The sequence below is a fragment of the Amphiprion ocellaris genome, chromosome 12, assembly GCF_022539595.1.
Source record: "Amphiprion ocellaris isolate individual 3 ecotype Okinawa chromosome 12, ASM2253959v1, whole genome shotgun sequence".
In the NCBI taxonomy this organism is placed as follows: Eukaryota; Metazoa; Chordata; class Actinopteri; family Pomacentridae; genus Amphiprion; species Amphiprion ocellaris.
Genome location: NC_072777.1, coordinates 21,249,140 through 21,264,908, shown reverse-complemented (window position 1 = coordinate 21,264,908; position 15,769 = coordinate 21,249,140). Strand labels below are relative to the sequence as shown.

At 38.2% G+C, this 15,769-nt stretch overlaps 2 long non-coding RNA genes across 3 annotated transcripts; both read left to right on the top strand.

The window, feature by feature from the left end:
• Positions 1 to 216: 216 nt before the first annotated feature.
• LOC129350237 (uncharacterized) lies at positions 217 to 3,427 on the top strand. The gene is made up of 3 exons (XR_008603587.1): positions 217 to 1,195; positions 1,803 to 1,961; positions 2,889 to 3,427. It is a non-coding gene; the product is annotated as an uncharacterized LOC129350237 (long non-coding RNA).
• A 2,781-nt stretch (positions 3,428 to 6,208) lies between these two features.
• LOC129350236 (uncharacterized) lies at positions 6,209 to 14,496 on the top strand. 2 transcript variants are annotated; one of them, XR_008603586.1, is made up of 4 exons: positions 6,209 to 7,142; positions 7,744 to 7,902; positions 8,818 to 9,722; positions 13,914 to 14,496. It is a non-coding gene; the product is annotated as an uncharacterized LOC129350236 (long non-coding RNA). The 2 variants fall into 2 exon arrangements; XR_008603585.1 differs by lacking the exon at positions 13,914 to 14,496 and having other exon boundaries at positions 8,818 to 9,745.
• The last annotated feature ends 1,273 nt before the right edge of the window (positions 14,497 to 15,769 follow it).

Here is a 15,769-nt window from a genome sequence, read left to right as displayed (position 1 = left end):
GTTTATCTTATGCGCTGTCAAACATCTGTTATTATTGCCACTGTTATTTGAAATGTTTCTCTCTCTCTCTCTCTCTCTCTCTCTCTCTCTCTCTATATATATATATATATATATATATATATATATATATTCTCTCTCTCTCTCTCTCTCTCTCTCTCTCTCTCTCTCTCTATATATATATATATATATATATATATATATATATATATATCTCTATATATATATATATATATATATATATATATATATCACACACACATATACACACACTTAAGCTTAGTTATTGTATTTCCACGATATATAGGAGGCCATTTCATGTGATAAGCAGCACTGCACATGCAAAGGCCAAGAGTGATTTCTTGCTTACATTAAAGCCATCGCACAACTCAGAAGTTGTCAGCTCTCACATAATGTGAAGCCACAAAGGCAGCCAGCTTGGCACTCCTGGAAATTGGCATGAGTGAGAGACACATAGCAAAAAACCTGAAGATCTCCAAGACAGCCGTTCATTACACCAAGAAAGAACAAGCCGAACATGGTACTACCAAATTGCTAGCTGGTCGTGGCAGGAAACGTCTTTCTACCGTCCAGATGACTGTGCACTCGTCCGTTCCTGTGTCAGGAATCTCCGTCAGACCTCTAGGGACCTTAAAAATGAGTGGGCACTGTCATGAAATATGACTAGTTCGGCAAGGACCACTGTTCCCTCTAAGCTGCGCGTGTGCGCAATTGCGCACTGCTGACACGGTCTCCTCGCACAGAAAATCTGCGCTGTGCACAAAAAAAAAAAAAATCCAACCTAAATTGTAAATAAAATGAACACGTAACAATTCATTCTGTGCTATTTTTCATTGTGAGTCAGTGAGTGACCGGTGACTGGCTGCTGCAGCCAATGATGCGATTCACATAGTATTTACCATAGACTGTATATAATGGTATTTACGCAGTTAATCAACGTCAGACGTCCTTATGTGCAGCCATCGTTGTTCTCATAGATATGAATGAGTAGATAGGACACGCCCCTTTGAGCTGCGTGCTAGCGAGGCTAAGCTAGTGGTGGAAAAGTTTCAGTGCATTCCGTTGATGTAGACGGCATGAAAACGGAAACAACAAGTATGCCGGCTCACTGTGCTGCATACAATTACACACTGCGTCGTACGATTGAGACAAGGAAACTTGGAATGACTTTTCATAGGTAAGAATAGTTTTTGGCTCTTTTTTCATTATGAAATCTTGTTGAGAACTTCCAGTCTATGAGAGCTAACTAGTTAGCCACTAGCAAAACACTAAGGCGAGCTAGCAGCTTGACAACCAAATATCAGACGATTAATACTAGCTGTAGTATAGTTGTACAAGCAGTAGTAGTAATACTAAAAGTACAAGCAGCAGTGGTAGTATAAACAGCTGTTAGAGTCATAGAAGTAGTATCAGCATTTGTAATAGTATTACAAGTTGTAGTAGCAGTGCCAGTATCAGCAGCAATAGTTAGTAGTCACATTGCTATTACTACCACCAATACAACCAATAGTACTTATAAAGCCTAACTCATGTATATCCAGATTACCGTCTATGTTCTTCCTCCAAACCCATTTTATGATTGGGATTACAGGCAGTTCTTTAGGACTGCTCTCAAATAATTGAAATGTTACTAAACAAGGTTATACTTATCAAATTAAATAGCTCTGTGCGCCAGTATATTGGCGAATTCAGTTGTTTGTACTTAATTTATTAGCATGATTTCTTTTTAATATGTTGTGTACAGACTTAATTACTTCTCTGTCTACTTTTCTTACTCCATGTAGGTTTCCCAGAGACTATGGGTTGAGGAGGAATTGGAAGTTTGTCGGCTTAGACCTGGTGTCATTCCATCAGTGTTAAACTTCCTGGCTCATCTTGAAAGAGTACGTGCCAGAAAGACCACGACCAAGCAGCCTTGAGATCTTAGGCAGCGTCTCCCTGAGGTGGGTGTCGACGGTGTTCACAGTCAGGTCTGTGGTAATCCCGTCAAAAAACAAAACTGAAAAAAATCTAGATTATAAATCAACATGTAACCAAAGCACTCTGTGTATAACGCCATAGTATAGGATGTAGTTCAGAAAATGTCAAAGTATAGTATGCTTTACTCAAGAATAACATAGTATGGCCTGTAGTTCATGGTACAGCATGTTGGCAAGAAAAAAAAAACAAAACGTAGATTATTATGTGGTTCAAAAAGCGTAAAATGTTAGGATGTTGCCTAAAATTGTCATGTATGATATGTGGTTCAAAAATGTCCTAGTGCAGTATATTGTCAAAATAGTATGTAATTCAAGAAAACATCAGAGTATGTCATCTAAACAATGCCATAGAATAATAATTTCATTGCACAAGTAAAAGTATAGTAACTTTTAAAACTGTTCGAATTCTTATATGTTGCTAAAAAAACAAAAAAAACAAAAATAAAAAAAACGTCACAGTAATATGTCAATTAAAAAAGCCTATAGTATAGCGTGTCGCCCAACAAATATCATAATATAGCATGTCGCTCTAAAAACGTCACAGTATAGCCTTTAGTCCACAGCTGTCAGTAGGTGAGGAGCAACACAAAAACAGTCCAAACGCTGGTTTCCAGAGGGTTAGACGAGAATTTATTTGAAAGAGTAAGTTTACAACAACACAACATGTGAAGGGGTTAAAAACAAATGGGTGTTAGTAAAATAAAAATAAATCAACAGTACTAAAAGTGAACTTCACGTTGACATTGATGGGCATTCCAACCAGGAACAAAGTAAAAGATAATCAATACGACTCTTCCTGTTCACCTCTTAAAACCCAAAAACACACCGCAGTAGCACCCTAAACTAAAACTACCAATGGGTTTCCTGTTTTCCTTTGTGAACAATTCAAAGGTCCCTCTCTATCTCCCTACACATCCACCAACCACTGGAACACATCTCCAGAGTTCTGCTGGGCCAGCTAAGCTTCCCCCGCAGAAGAAGTGCCGCCACCTGCCAGATGAAGGAGCCTTTTGAGAGGCAGCTGGCATCATGATTGGACTGTACTTTGGTCTGTTCCAATCCAGCTTCAGCTCCAGAGACGGCAGGTGGGACGAGTCAACGGAGGCCTGGTGGACGAAGGCATGCAGCTGAGTACAATCCAGAAAACAACAGAGGAGGAGTGCAGCGGCTCAGGGCCAGAACAACCAGAGTAGCATCGTATGTCTCTTATTAAACATCATAGTATAGCCTCTGGTATGAAAAAATGCCATCATATACATCGTATATTGTACAAATAACAAGTTAAAGGAAAGAGACATACATTGTAGAATTGTAGTAATTGTGGGCTGACTGATTTACTGATTATCAGCATTTTATTTTTTAGAAGAATAGAATAGAATATTCTTTATTGTCATTATACAATGTATAAAAAGATTGCAGAGCTTCTCCTTTACAGTGCAAGGAAATCTTAAAGTAGTGCAAAAACAGTCTATTTACATATATACAGTATAAATAACGGAGTGAATATAAATAGCAGTGAATGAGACAGTGGTGTATATTGCACAGATGCACTATGTTGTTGGCTTTGTGTGAGACCTGTGAGAGTTCAGGGTGGTGATGGCTCTCGGAAAGAAAGTGTTTTTAAGTCTGTTTGTCCTCGCTTTAATGCTTCTGTAGCGCCTTCCAGAGGGCAACAGATCAAAAAGCTGAGAACCTGGATGTGAACTGTCCTTGATGATGTTCTGAGCTCTGCTGAGGCACCAGGTGGAGTAGATATCCATGAGGGAGGGGAGAGGACAGCCAACAATTTACTGATTTACGGTAATAAATACATTTAAAAATGGTGCTACTTTGGCTCTGAACCTTTATCTACCTGTGGTCGCTCTGTCTTCTGGAGTGATTTGATTGGTTATACGTAACGAAGAAAACTCCTTTAACTTAACATCTGTAAACAAAACAAAAACGTATCAACAAAGTTTTCTGTTAGAGTTTGTGTTCTTCTAAGTTTAACTCAAGATTTTAAATACTTTCATTTACTGCAAATGAATATCTACTCCAAATGTCTCACTAATAATCATTATCAGCCTTAAAAACCCACAAAACACCCCCCTCTACTCGACAACACTTAGTAAAGTCTGGTTCCCCCTTCTATAAATCTGCTTGGAATCTTCCACTTCCTGTTTGTCAAAGTGGCCTTCTACCTGGACAGGTTTTGTTGGAGCTCATGCAACAAACATTTTGGGTAACTGCACTTTAATATGGATGGATGACACTGAATTAGAGTCAGTTTTAATGAGACTGAGTTAAGATGTGTAGCTCTGTCATTAAATAGGAAATTATTTCTCAGAATTCACAGAGAAAGGTCTGAAATGTTTGCTAGGTTAGCGTCCCACATGTTCTTTGGCTCAGCTAAAGCTAACTCTCTCCATCTTCTGGATCTCTTGAGTTGCTTGTTGTTAAAATATCATGCTAGAGGTGCTGAAGCTCAGAAAGTCTGAGATGTTTGTTCAAAATAAGCTCATTCTCAAGTCTTCTCTGAACTGTCCTCTTTTGTTTTAACTTTCCCTAAACTTAAGAGTTAATGACAGAGCAGCACATCCAGACTCAGTCTCATTTATGTAGAGATTAAACTTCAGTGTCATTCATTGATGTTAAAGTGCAGTTTTTCAAATGTTTGTTGCACATGCTCCTGACCAAACCAGTCCAGGTGGAAGACGATGTGAAGAGAAAGCTCCAGAGGATGAATATCACACATTTACGTTGGAAATAAATGTCCTTTAATTAGACATTGTCATGCAAAAGTTGGATTTCCCTTTGTTGAGTGTTTTGTTTGACGTTGGTTTCTAAATGTTTTTTGACACTCGGCCCCAAAGATTAAAACCTTCTACGGCTCACAAGCTGCAACAATTCACACATTATCAACTATCTTTCTGACTAAACTAAGATAAAAAGTGAAAAACTGCCTGATTCCTGCATCAGGAATGTAAATGTTTTTGGTTTTTATTACCGTAAACTGAATATATTTGGGCTTGACATTTTATACACCAAAACAAGAAATGAATTACTGGAGAAAACGACAGATTAATGGACAAAGAAAATGTGTTTTCTAACATATATGGTTGAATTACTCCATTACAAGATACATACAATTTTAATTCAATTTTATTTCTATAACACCAATTACAGGTCAAATTGTCTCAAGATGCTTTATTTTAATTTTTTTTTGTCATATTTAAAATATGACAAAGTAAGAAATTTAAACCTCTTGACTAATCCAATTTATTATTTAGATTTTAAGAGACTAATTGACAATTCAAACTTTCTCCACTAAAACTAATAAACATGAGATCAAATAGAAGGAAGAGTTTTAAATACTGCAGTCCCACGACGACAAGAATAAAGTTTCTCAACAAAAACTAAATCTGCTGGTGGATTCCATTAAAGTCCTAATAAAGGATCATAAAGTGTGATACTAAAGGTTTGTGGTGCTAAAAATCTCCAAGTAAAGATATCAAGTTGAACATCTGGATGGAGGTTGATAAAAGTTGACCTTCTTTCATTTCTCTGGAGCCGACTCCATGGATTTTATGGATGGTGGCTAAAGACCTGCTCTTCTAGTTGTCTTCCTTCTAGTCATTGTAAAAAGTCAGTCCATCCTGGCCTACTTCAACGCCTCTTCATGACAACTTGTTCTGCCTCTGACCTCGTGGAAACTCAAGAAACTCGGGAAAACCTGTCGAGGCTCGAGCAACTCGTCGAGACTCGAAAAACTCGTCGGGCGGGGGAAGGTGTGGTGGGCAGTGGGGGGAGGTGGGGGAGTAGAGGGGGGAGGCCGCCACCCACCTCCCCACCTACTCTCCGCCCTGACTCCACCCAGACTCCGCCTTGGCTCCGCCCGTGTGGTCACTTGGAAACTACCATGACAAAGGGACGACGAAATTATGTTTTTTTATCTGATCTGTAGCTCAGTGAGTTAAGGATTTGCCTATGGAGCGGCAGATCGCTGGTTCAAGACCAGACCCTTCTTAAATTTTCTCAAATTTCTGACAAAGACAAAGAAAGAAAAAGGCCGGTGGTGGGTCTTGAACCTGCGACCTTCCAGTTGGTAGTCTGTCTTCTTATCCCCTGAGCTACTCGCTCAGATACTAATTCTTCATTTTTTTGCGCATTTATCATCTATTTTTTGTCGTTTTCGAGTTTTTTTTTTAACTCGAGTCTCGTCTCGAATATCACACACACACATATACACACACTTAAGCTTAGTTATTGTATTTCCACGATATATAGGAGGCCATTTCATGTGATAAGCAGCACTGCACATGCAAAGGCCAAGAGTGATTTCTTGCTTACATTAAAGCCATCGCACAACTCAGAAGTTGTCAGCTCTCACATAATGTGAAGCCACAAAGGCAGCCAGCTTGGCACTCCTGGAAATTGGCATGAGTGAGAGAGACATAGCAAAAAAACTGAAGATCTCCAAGACAGCCGTTCATTACACCAAGAAAGAACAAGCCGAACATGGTACTACCAAATTGCTAGCTGGTCGTGGCAGGAAACGTCTTTCTACCGTCCAGATGACTGTGCACTCGTCCGTTCCTGTGTCAGGAATCTCCGTCAGACCTCTGGGGACCTTAAAAATGAGTGGGCACTGTCATGAAATATGACTAGTTCGGCAAGGACCACCGTTCCCTCTAAGCTGCGCGTGTGCACAATTGCGCACTGCTGACCCGGTCTCCGCGCACAGAAAATCTGCGCTGTGCACAAAAAAAAAATCCAACCTAAATTGTAAATAAAATGAACACGTAACAATTCATTCTGTGCTATTTTTCAATGTGAGTCAGTGAGTGACAGGTGACTGGCTGCTGCAGCCAATGATGCGATTCACATACGTATTTACCATAAACTGTATATAATGGTATTTACACAGCTAATCAACGTCAGGCGTCCTTATGTGCAGCCACCGTTAGATATGAATGAGTATGTAGGACACGCCCCTTTGAGCTGCGTGCTACAGCGAGGCTAAGCTAGTGGGGGCAAAGTTTCAGTGCATTCCGTTGATGTAGACGGCATGAAAACGGAAACAAGTATGCCGTCTCACTGTGCTGCATACAGTTGCACACTGCCTCGTACGATTGAGACAAGGAAACTTGGAATGACTTTTCATAGGTAAGAATAGTTTTTGGCTCTTTTTTCATTATGAAATCTTGTTGAGAGCTTCCAGTCTATGAGAGCTAACTAGTTAGCCACTAGCAAAACACTAAGGCGAGCTAGCAGCTTGACAACCAAATACCAGACGATTAATACTAGATGTAGTATAGTTGTACAAGCAGTAGTAGTAATACTAAAAGTACAAGCAGCAGTAGTAGTATATGTTAGAGTCGTAGAAGTAGTATCAGCATTTGTAATAGTATTACAAGTTGTAGTAGCAGTGCCAGTATCTGCAACAGTAGTTGGTAGTCACGTTGCTATTACTACCACCAATACTACCAATAGTAGTTATAAAGCCTAACTCATGTATATCCAGATTACCGTCTATGTTCTTCCTCCAAACCCATTTTATGATTGGGATTACAGGCAGTTCTTTAGGACTGCTCTCAAATAATTGAAATGTTACTAAACAAGGTTATACTTATCAAATTAAATAGCTCTGTGCTCCAGTATATTGGCGAATTCAGTTGTTTGTACTTAATTTATTAGCATGATTTCTTTTTAATATGTTGTGTACAGACTTAATTACTTCTCTGTCTACTTTTCTTACTCCATGTAGGTTTCCCAGAGACTATGGGTTGAGGAGGAATTGGAAGTTTGTCGGCTTAGACCTGGTGTCATTCCATCAGTGTTAAACTTCCCGGCTCATCTTGGAAGAGTACGTGCCAGAAAGACCACGACCAAGCAGCCTTGAGATCTTAGCCAGCGTCTCCCTGAGGTGGGTGTCGACGGTGTTCACAGTCAGGTCTGTGGTAATCCCGTCAAAAAACAAAACAGAAAAAAATCTAGATTATAAATCAACATGTAACCAAAGCACTCTGTGTATAACACCATAGTATAGGATGTAGTTCAGAAAATGTCAAAGTATAGTATGCTTTACTCAAGAATAACATAGTATGGCCTGTAGTTCATAGTACAGCATGTTGGCAAGAAAAAAAAAACGTAGATTATTATGTGGTTCAAAAAGCGTAAAATGATAGGATGTTGCCTAAAATTGTCATGTATGATATGTGGTTCAAAAAATGTCATAGTGCAGTATATTGTCAAAATAGTATGTAATTCAAGAAAACATCAGAGTATAATATGTCATCTAAAAAATGCCATAGAATAATAATTTCATTGCACAAGTAAAAGTATAGTAACTTTTAAAACTGTTCGAATTCTTATGTTGCTAAAAAAACAAACAAAAAAAACGTCACAGTAATATGTCAATTAAAAAAGCCTATAGTATAGCGTGTCGCCCAACAAATATCATAGTATAGCATGTGGCTCTAAAAACGTCACAGTATAGCCTTTAGTCCACAGCTGTCAGTAGGTGAGGAGCAACACAAAAACAGTCCAAACGCTGGTTTCCAGAGGGTTAGACGAGAATTTATTTGAAAGAGTAAGTTTACAACAACACAACATGTGAAGGGGTTAAAAACAAATGGGTGTTAGTAAAATAAAAATAAATCAACAGAACTAAAAGTGAACTTCATGTTGACATTGATGGGCATTCCAACCAGGAACAAAGTAAAAGATAATCAATACGACTCTTCCTGTTCACCTCTTAAAACCCAAAAACACACCGCAGTAGCACCCTAAACTAAAACTACCAATGGGTTTCCTGTTTTCCTTTCTGAACAACTCAAAGGTCCCTCTCTATCTCCCCACACATCCACCAACCACTGGAACATATCTCCAAAGTTCTGCCGGGCCAGCTCAGCTTCCCCGCAGAAGAAGTGCCGCCACCTGCCAGATGAAGGAGCCTTTTGAGAGGCAGCTGGCATCGTGATTGGACTGTACTTTGGTCTGTTCCAATCCAGCTTCAGCTCCAGAGACGGCAGGCGGGACGAATCAACGGAGGCCGGGTGGACGAAGGCATGCAGCTGAGTACAATCCAGAAAACAACAGAGGAGGAGTACAGCGGCTCAGGGCCAGAACAACCAGAGTAGCATCGTATGTCTCTTATTAAACATCATAGTATAGCCTTTGGTATGAAAAAATGCCATCATATACATCGTATATTGTACAAATAACAAGTTAAAGGAAAGAGACATACACTGTAGAATTGTAGTAATTGTGGGCTGACTGATTTACTGATTATCAGCATTTTATTTTTTAGAAGAATAGAATAGAATATTCTTTATTGTCATTATACAATGTATAAAAAGATTGCAGAGCTCCTTCACAGTGCAAGGAAATCTTAAAGTAGTGCAAAAACAGTCTATTTACATATATACAGTATAAATAACGGAGTGAATATAAATAGCAGTGAATGAGACAGTGGTGTATATTGCACAGATGCACTATGTTGTTGGCTTTGTGTGAGACCTGTGAGAGTTCAGGGTGGTGATGGCTCTCGGAAAGAAAGTGTTTTTAAGTCTGTTTGTCCTCGCTTTAATGCTTCTGTAGCGCCTTCCAGAGGGCAACAGATCAAAAAGCTGAGAACCGGGATGTGAACTGTCCTTGATGATGTTCTGAGCTCTGCTGAGGCACCAGGTGGAGTAGATGTCCATGAGGGAGGGGAGAGGACAGCCAACAATTTACTGATTTATGGTAATAAATACATTTAAAAATGGTGCTACTTTGGCTCTGAACCTTTATCTACCTGTGGTCGCTCTGTCTTCTGGAGTGATTTGATTGGTTATACGTAACGAAGAAAACTCCTTTAACTTAACATCTGTAAACAAAACAAAAACGTATCAACAAAGTTTTCTGTTAGAGTTTGTGTTCTTCTAAGTTTAACTCAAGATTTTAAATACTTTCATTTACTGCAAATGAATATCTACTCCAAATGTCTCACTAATAATCATTATCAGCCTTAAAAACCCACAAAACACCCCTCTATACTCGACCACACTTAGTACAGTCTGGTTCCCCCTTCTATAAATCTGCTTGGAATCTTCCACTTCCTGTTTGTCAAAGTGCCCTTCTACCTGGACAGGTTTTGTTGGAGCTCATGCAACAAACATTTTGGGTAACTGCACTTTAATATGGATGGATGACACTGAATTAGAGTCTGTTTTAATGAGACTGAGTTAAGATGTGTAGCTCTGTCATTAAATAGGAAATTATTTCTCAGAATTCACAGAGAAAAGTCTGAAATGTTTGCTAGGTTAGCGTCCCACATGTTCTTTGGCTCAGCGAAAGCTAACTCTCTCCATCTTCTGGATCTCTTGAGTTGCTTGTTGTTAAAATATCATGCTAGAGGTGCTGAAGCTCAGAAAGTCTGAGATGTTTGTTCAAAATAAGCTCATTCTCAAGTCTTCTCTGAACTGTCCTCTTTTGTTTTAACTTTCCCTAAACTTAAGAGTTAATGACAGAGCAGCACATCCAGACTCAGTCTCATTTATGTAGAGATTAAACTTCAGTGTCATTCATTGATGTTAAAGTGCAGTTTTTCAAATGTTTGTTGCACATGCTCCCGACCAAACCAGTCCAGGTGGAAGACGATGTGAAGAGAAAGCTCCAGAGGATGAATATCACACATTTACGTTGGAAATAAATGTCCTTTAATTAGACATTGTCATGCAAAAGTTGGATTTCCCTTTGTTGAGTGTTTTGTTTGACATTGGTTTCTAAATGTTTTTTGACACTCGGCCCCAAAGATTAAAACCTTCTATGGCTCACAATCTGCAACAATTCACACATTATCAACTATCTTTCTGACTAAACTAAGATAAAAAGTGAAAAACTGCCTGATTCCTGCATCAGGAATGTAAATCTTTTTGGTTTTTATGACAGTAAACTGAATATATTTGGGCTTGACATTTTATAAACCAAAACAAGAAATGAATTACTGGAGAAAACGACAGATTAATGGACAAAGAAAATGTGTTTTCTAACATATATGGCTGAATTACTCCATTACAAGATACATACAATTTTAATTCAATTTTATTTCTATAACACCAATTACAGGTCAAATTGTCTCAAGATGCTTTATTTTAATATTTTTTGTCATATTTAAAATATGACAAAGTAAGAAATTTAAACCTCTTGACTAATCCAATTTATTATTTAGATTTTAAGAGACTAATTGACAATTCAAACTTTCTCCACTAAAACTAATAAACATGAGGTCAAATAGAAGGAAGAGTTTTAAATACTGCAGTCCCACGACGACAAGAATAAAGTTTCTCAACAAAAACTAAATCTGCTGGTGGATTCCATTAAAGTCCTAATAAAGGATCATAAAGTGTGATACTAAAGGTTTGTGGTGCTAAAAATCTCCAAGTAAAGATATCAAGTTGAACATCTGGATGGAGGTTGATAAAAGTTGACCTTCTTTCATTTCTCTGGAGCCGACTCCATGGATTTTATGGATGGTGCTTAAAGACCTGCTCTTCTAGTTGTCTTCCTTCTAGTCGTTGTAAAAAGTCAGTCCATCCTGGCCGACTTCAACGCCTCTTCATGACAACTTGTTCTGCCTCTGACCTCGTGGAAACTCAAGAAACTCGGGAAAACCTGTCGAGACTCAAGGAACTCGTCGAGACTCGAAGAACTCGTCGGGCGGGGGAAGGTGTGGTGGGCAGTGGGGGGAGGTGGGGGAGTAGAGGGGGGAGGCCGCCACCCACCTCCCCGCCTACTCTCCGCCCTGACTCCACCCAGACTCCGCCTTGGCTCTGCCCGTGTGGTCACTTGGAAACTACGATGACAAAGGGACGACGAAATTATGTTTTTTTATCTGATCTGTAGCTCAGTGAGTTAAGGATTTGCCTATGGAGCTGCAGGTCGCTGGTTCAAGACCAGACACTTCTTAAATTTTCTCAAAATTCTGACAAAGACAAAGAAAGAAAAAGGCCAGTGGCGGGTCTTGAACCTGCGACCATCCAGTTGGTAGTCTGTCTTCTTATCCCCTGAGCTACCTGCTCAGATGCTAATTCTTCTTTTTTTTGCGCATTTATCATCTATTTTTTGTCGTTTTCGAGTTTTTTTTTAACTCGAGTCTCGACTCGACCGTTTTTCTCAGGAGGTTGGGCTTCAGCCTTTGTGCTGGAGGGTGGAACCCTCAGTTCCAAGACTTTTCAAAGCCTCCGGACCTCCCGAGTCCTCAGGACCTGAGCTTTCACACAGTCTGAGGGCTGAAATTTTCTAAGTCCCACAGTAGTTCTCTGTTAGATTGAACCTTCAGACAGCCCAAGGACTGATATCTTCTAAGTTCCTGAGTAGTTCTCTGTTAGTTTGAACCTTTCGACAGTCTGAGGACTGAAATCTTGAAAGTTCTTGAGTAGTTCTATGTTAGTTTGAACCTTTTGACAGTCTGAGGACTGGAATCCTAAAAGTTCTTGAGTAGTTCTCTGTTAGTTTGAACCTTTAGACAGTCTGAGGACTGAAGTTTTAAAAGTTTCTCAGTACTTCTCTGTTAGTTTGAACTTTCTGGTTAACAGAAGCCTTAAAACTTGTGACCATGAGTCTTGATTTCACATTTAGACCATCCATCTGAGTTCTTCTCAGACCTTCACCTGTGGGTTTTTAGAAATCCTTAACAAACTTTGATTCTCTTCACTGAACAGTAAAGTCTGTGGAGATCAGAAGGTAACATTAGTTTGATCGATGCCTTCAACCTCTAGTAGACTTTATCTGGAAATCAGACCTTTATCTGTTTTTGCTCTTTTGATCATTTTATTGTTTCTTCTGTTTAATTTGATCTTCTAAAGTTTAACTGGTGCCCTTTCAAAGGTTTTATCTTTAGTTTGATTCTTCTTAAATGTTTAGTTTTGCTCTTTTCTCACCTTTTATTCTGTTATGTCTGATCTGATTTTGAAATGTTTTGTCTTTTTAATGTTTGTTGTTTTTTCAAATGTTTTATCGGCTTGTTTGAAAAATTCCCTTTTCTTTCCCAGTGTTTAATTTTTCAATTAAATCTTTAAGGTTTTTCTTTTTAAATGTTTTACCACCTTTTAATGTTTAATTTTCTTTTTAAATGCTTCATTGTGTTTTCTGTTTAATTCCTATTTAGTTTTATTGTCTTTAAGATTTAATTTTCTAATTAAACATTTAATTTTTTAATTAAATGTTTTGACTTTTAAAGGTTTAATAGTCTAATTAAATGTTTTGTATTTTTCTTAATGTGTAATATTCTTGTTTAATTGTATTTTTTAAATGTTTATCTAAAATATTTCATCTTTAATGTTGAACATTTTTGTTTCAAAAATTTTGTTTAATTTCATAATTACATGCTTTGTATCTTCCGTTTATCTAATTAAATATTTTGTCTAATATAATTTAATTGTATTTAATGTTTAATTTTCTTTTTAAAGGTTTTATTATATTACAGTTTTTTTTTCATTTGATGTAATCACTTTTTTACTGTAGTTTATTTCTTTAATCTTTCTTTTCTGTCAAGATTTTAACCCCAACCTTAAAAATGAAACAAACCCTTAAATCACAATGAAAATACTTCTGTTGTCACAATCACAAGTTAGTCAATTATTCAGTTTATCAATTCAGCTTTATTTGTTTAGCACCTTTTACACAGATTACAAAACTATACAAGCAAAGAGAAAAAACTATGCTAAAACTATGATTAAAACTCAAAAACAAACAAACAAAAAAAAATTAACATCGTAATAAACTATGTTGTGTCCATGGGATGGAGGGAGTTTATTGAAGTCTTCTTGGGCTCACATGGTAAATCATTTAAAATATAAACTTGATATTCAGTCTAAGTAAACTGCAGGCCGACAGAAGAACCAACATCTCCTGTTTTCTCCTTTAATGAGTCAACTCTTCTTGTGCTTTTAGACCAAAGAACTACAGACTCTTCACAACCTGCTCAAACTCTTGGTACAGGACCTCACCACAGGGGTCAAGAAGGTTTCTGTCTCATTTCTACTCTGCAGATCACCTTCTCCTGCTCAAACTGCTGACAAATGTTTCTGCTGCTCTAAAGTCTGGTCTCCAGAACTTCCTAAAAACTCTCAAAGTCTCTTCTGCTGCAGGTTGCTTTGTAGAACTGTTGCAGAAAACCTCACTAAACCACATGGAGGGGCCTCAAGATAGTCGTACAAATGAAACCATACAAAAACCAAACTAGCACAACCCAAACGCTAAAGTCTCCTGCAGCCTACCAGAGAACCTCTGAGAACAGAGAATCAGAACAGGAACTCTTACCTTCTGGACAACCAACGTTGGTTCACAAACAAGAATACAGAATGTGTCTGACCAACAACCTCTAAAGACTCACTACAGCCAAGATAAAGACACAACTCAGCTGTACCAAATCCACTAATCACTGCACACATTAGCACCATGTGCTAACTGTGGCTAAAGAACCTCATTTACCAAGACAACTATCCAGTACAAAGCCCTAAAACACACCAAGAAACACATTAAAGATGATTTTACTGCTGGAAGCTGCAAGCCAACGCCTAAAGAACAACCTAAAGCAACAGAGCCAAACCCGGTTCAGTGGTGAAGAGAAGCAGAGGAAATGTTTGTCTGCAGCTAAATAAAGCAGGAAGACACTGAGCTGCTCAGGTGTTCCTGATAACACCAAGCAGCCACCTGGACAGCCAATGGGAACACAGCTTACTGGAAGTCCAGAGGGCGGGGTTAGTGAAGGAAATTTAATTTAAAGTTGAAGCAGAAAGTTAATAAAGAAAGTTGAAAACCACCTTCTGATACCTGAAATCTCTGAGTTTTCACACAAAGAACACCTGAACATGTCAAACTGGTTCCATAGTAGAACCATCATTGTAAAAACGTCATAGTATGGTGTGTTGCTCAAAAAACATTCTGACCCGGCTGTCAGGGGACAAACATGTAAGAAACATGAGAACAGAGAGAACCCAACCAGTAGGTCACAGTTTATCATCCCCCAGTCATCTCCTGAAGTCCATATGATGAGAGACATCAGTATCTGGTTGTTAATTTACCAGAGGATGCTTATAATCATGCTGATGTGGTCTGTACTCTACAGTATTTTAGTGACTCAATAAATACTTAAGTTGTTTTTTTTTAAATGCTTTTTAGTTTTTAATAAACATTTAAGAGCCTATATGTAATCAATAAATGGCCTTTGCCTATCTTAAGAAAAATTCACTCAGAACTCTGATATGTTAACAGTACTAAATAAATCAATAAATACATGCATACACACAAAAATAAGTTAATGCATTAACTGTGTTAAGATTTAGATTTTTAAAAAGTTGTTTATGTTTTTGCAGAATCCAGTATTGCTCACTGGTTGGTCATTACATTTTGTTAGTTTGATTTCACTGTTTAAAATGATGCCACCTCTTTTCAGACAGAACCTGTGATAATAAAACAATACAAAATTTTTAGTTCCGTGTTAATAAAGCACTTAAAGCTTTAAGTATGGCTAAATGCTTTTTTCAAAATTAAATATATCACTGCTTAGGTGGTAGTGGCCCCAAGTTCAGTAAAGTTGGAAAGATATTCACAGATTCAGACTTCCAGCATCAATAACTCATTAGATATAGGTTGTCAAAACATAAACGGTGCCTCTTTCCCATTGTTGCAAGGCAGACAATGTGCTACAAGCCCAGTTTTATCAAAAGTAGCTGTCTTTCAAGCTACAGGAATAACATTGGTGTCTATGGAGTGAACAGGGTCCGTCTGCAATTTGCAAAACCGCT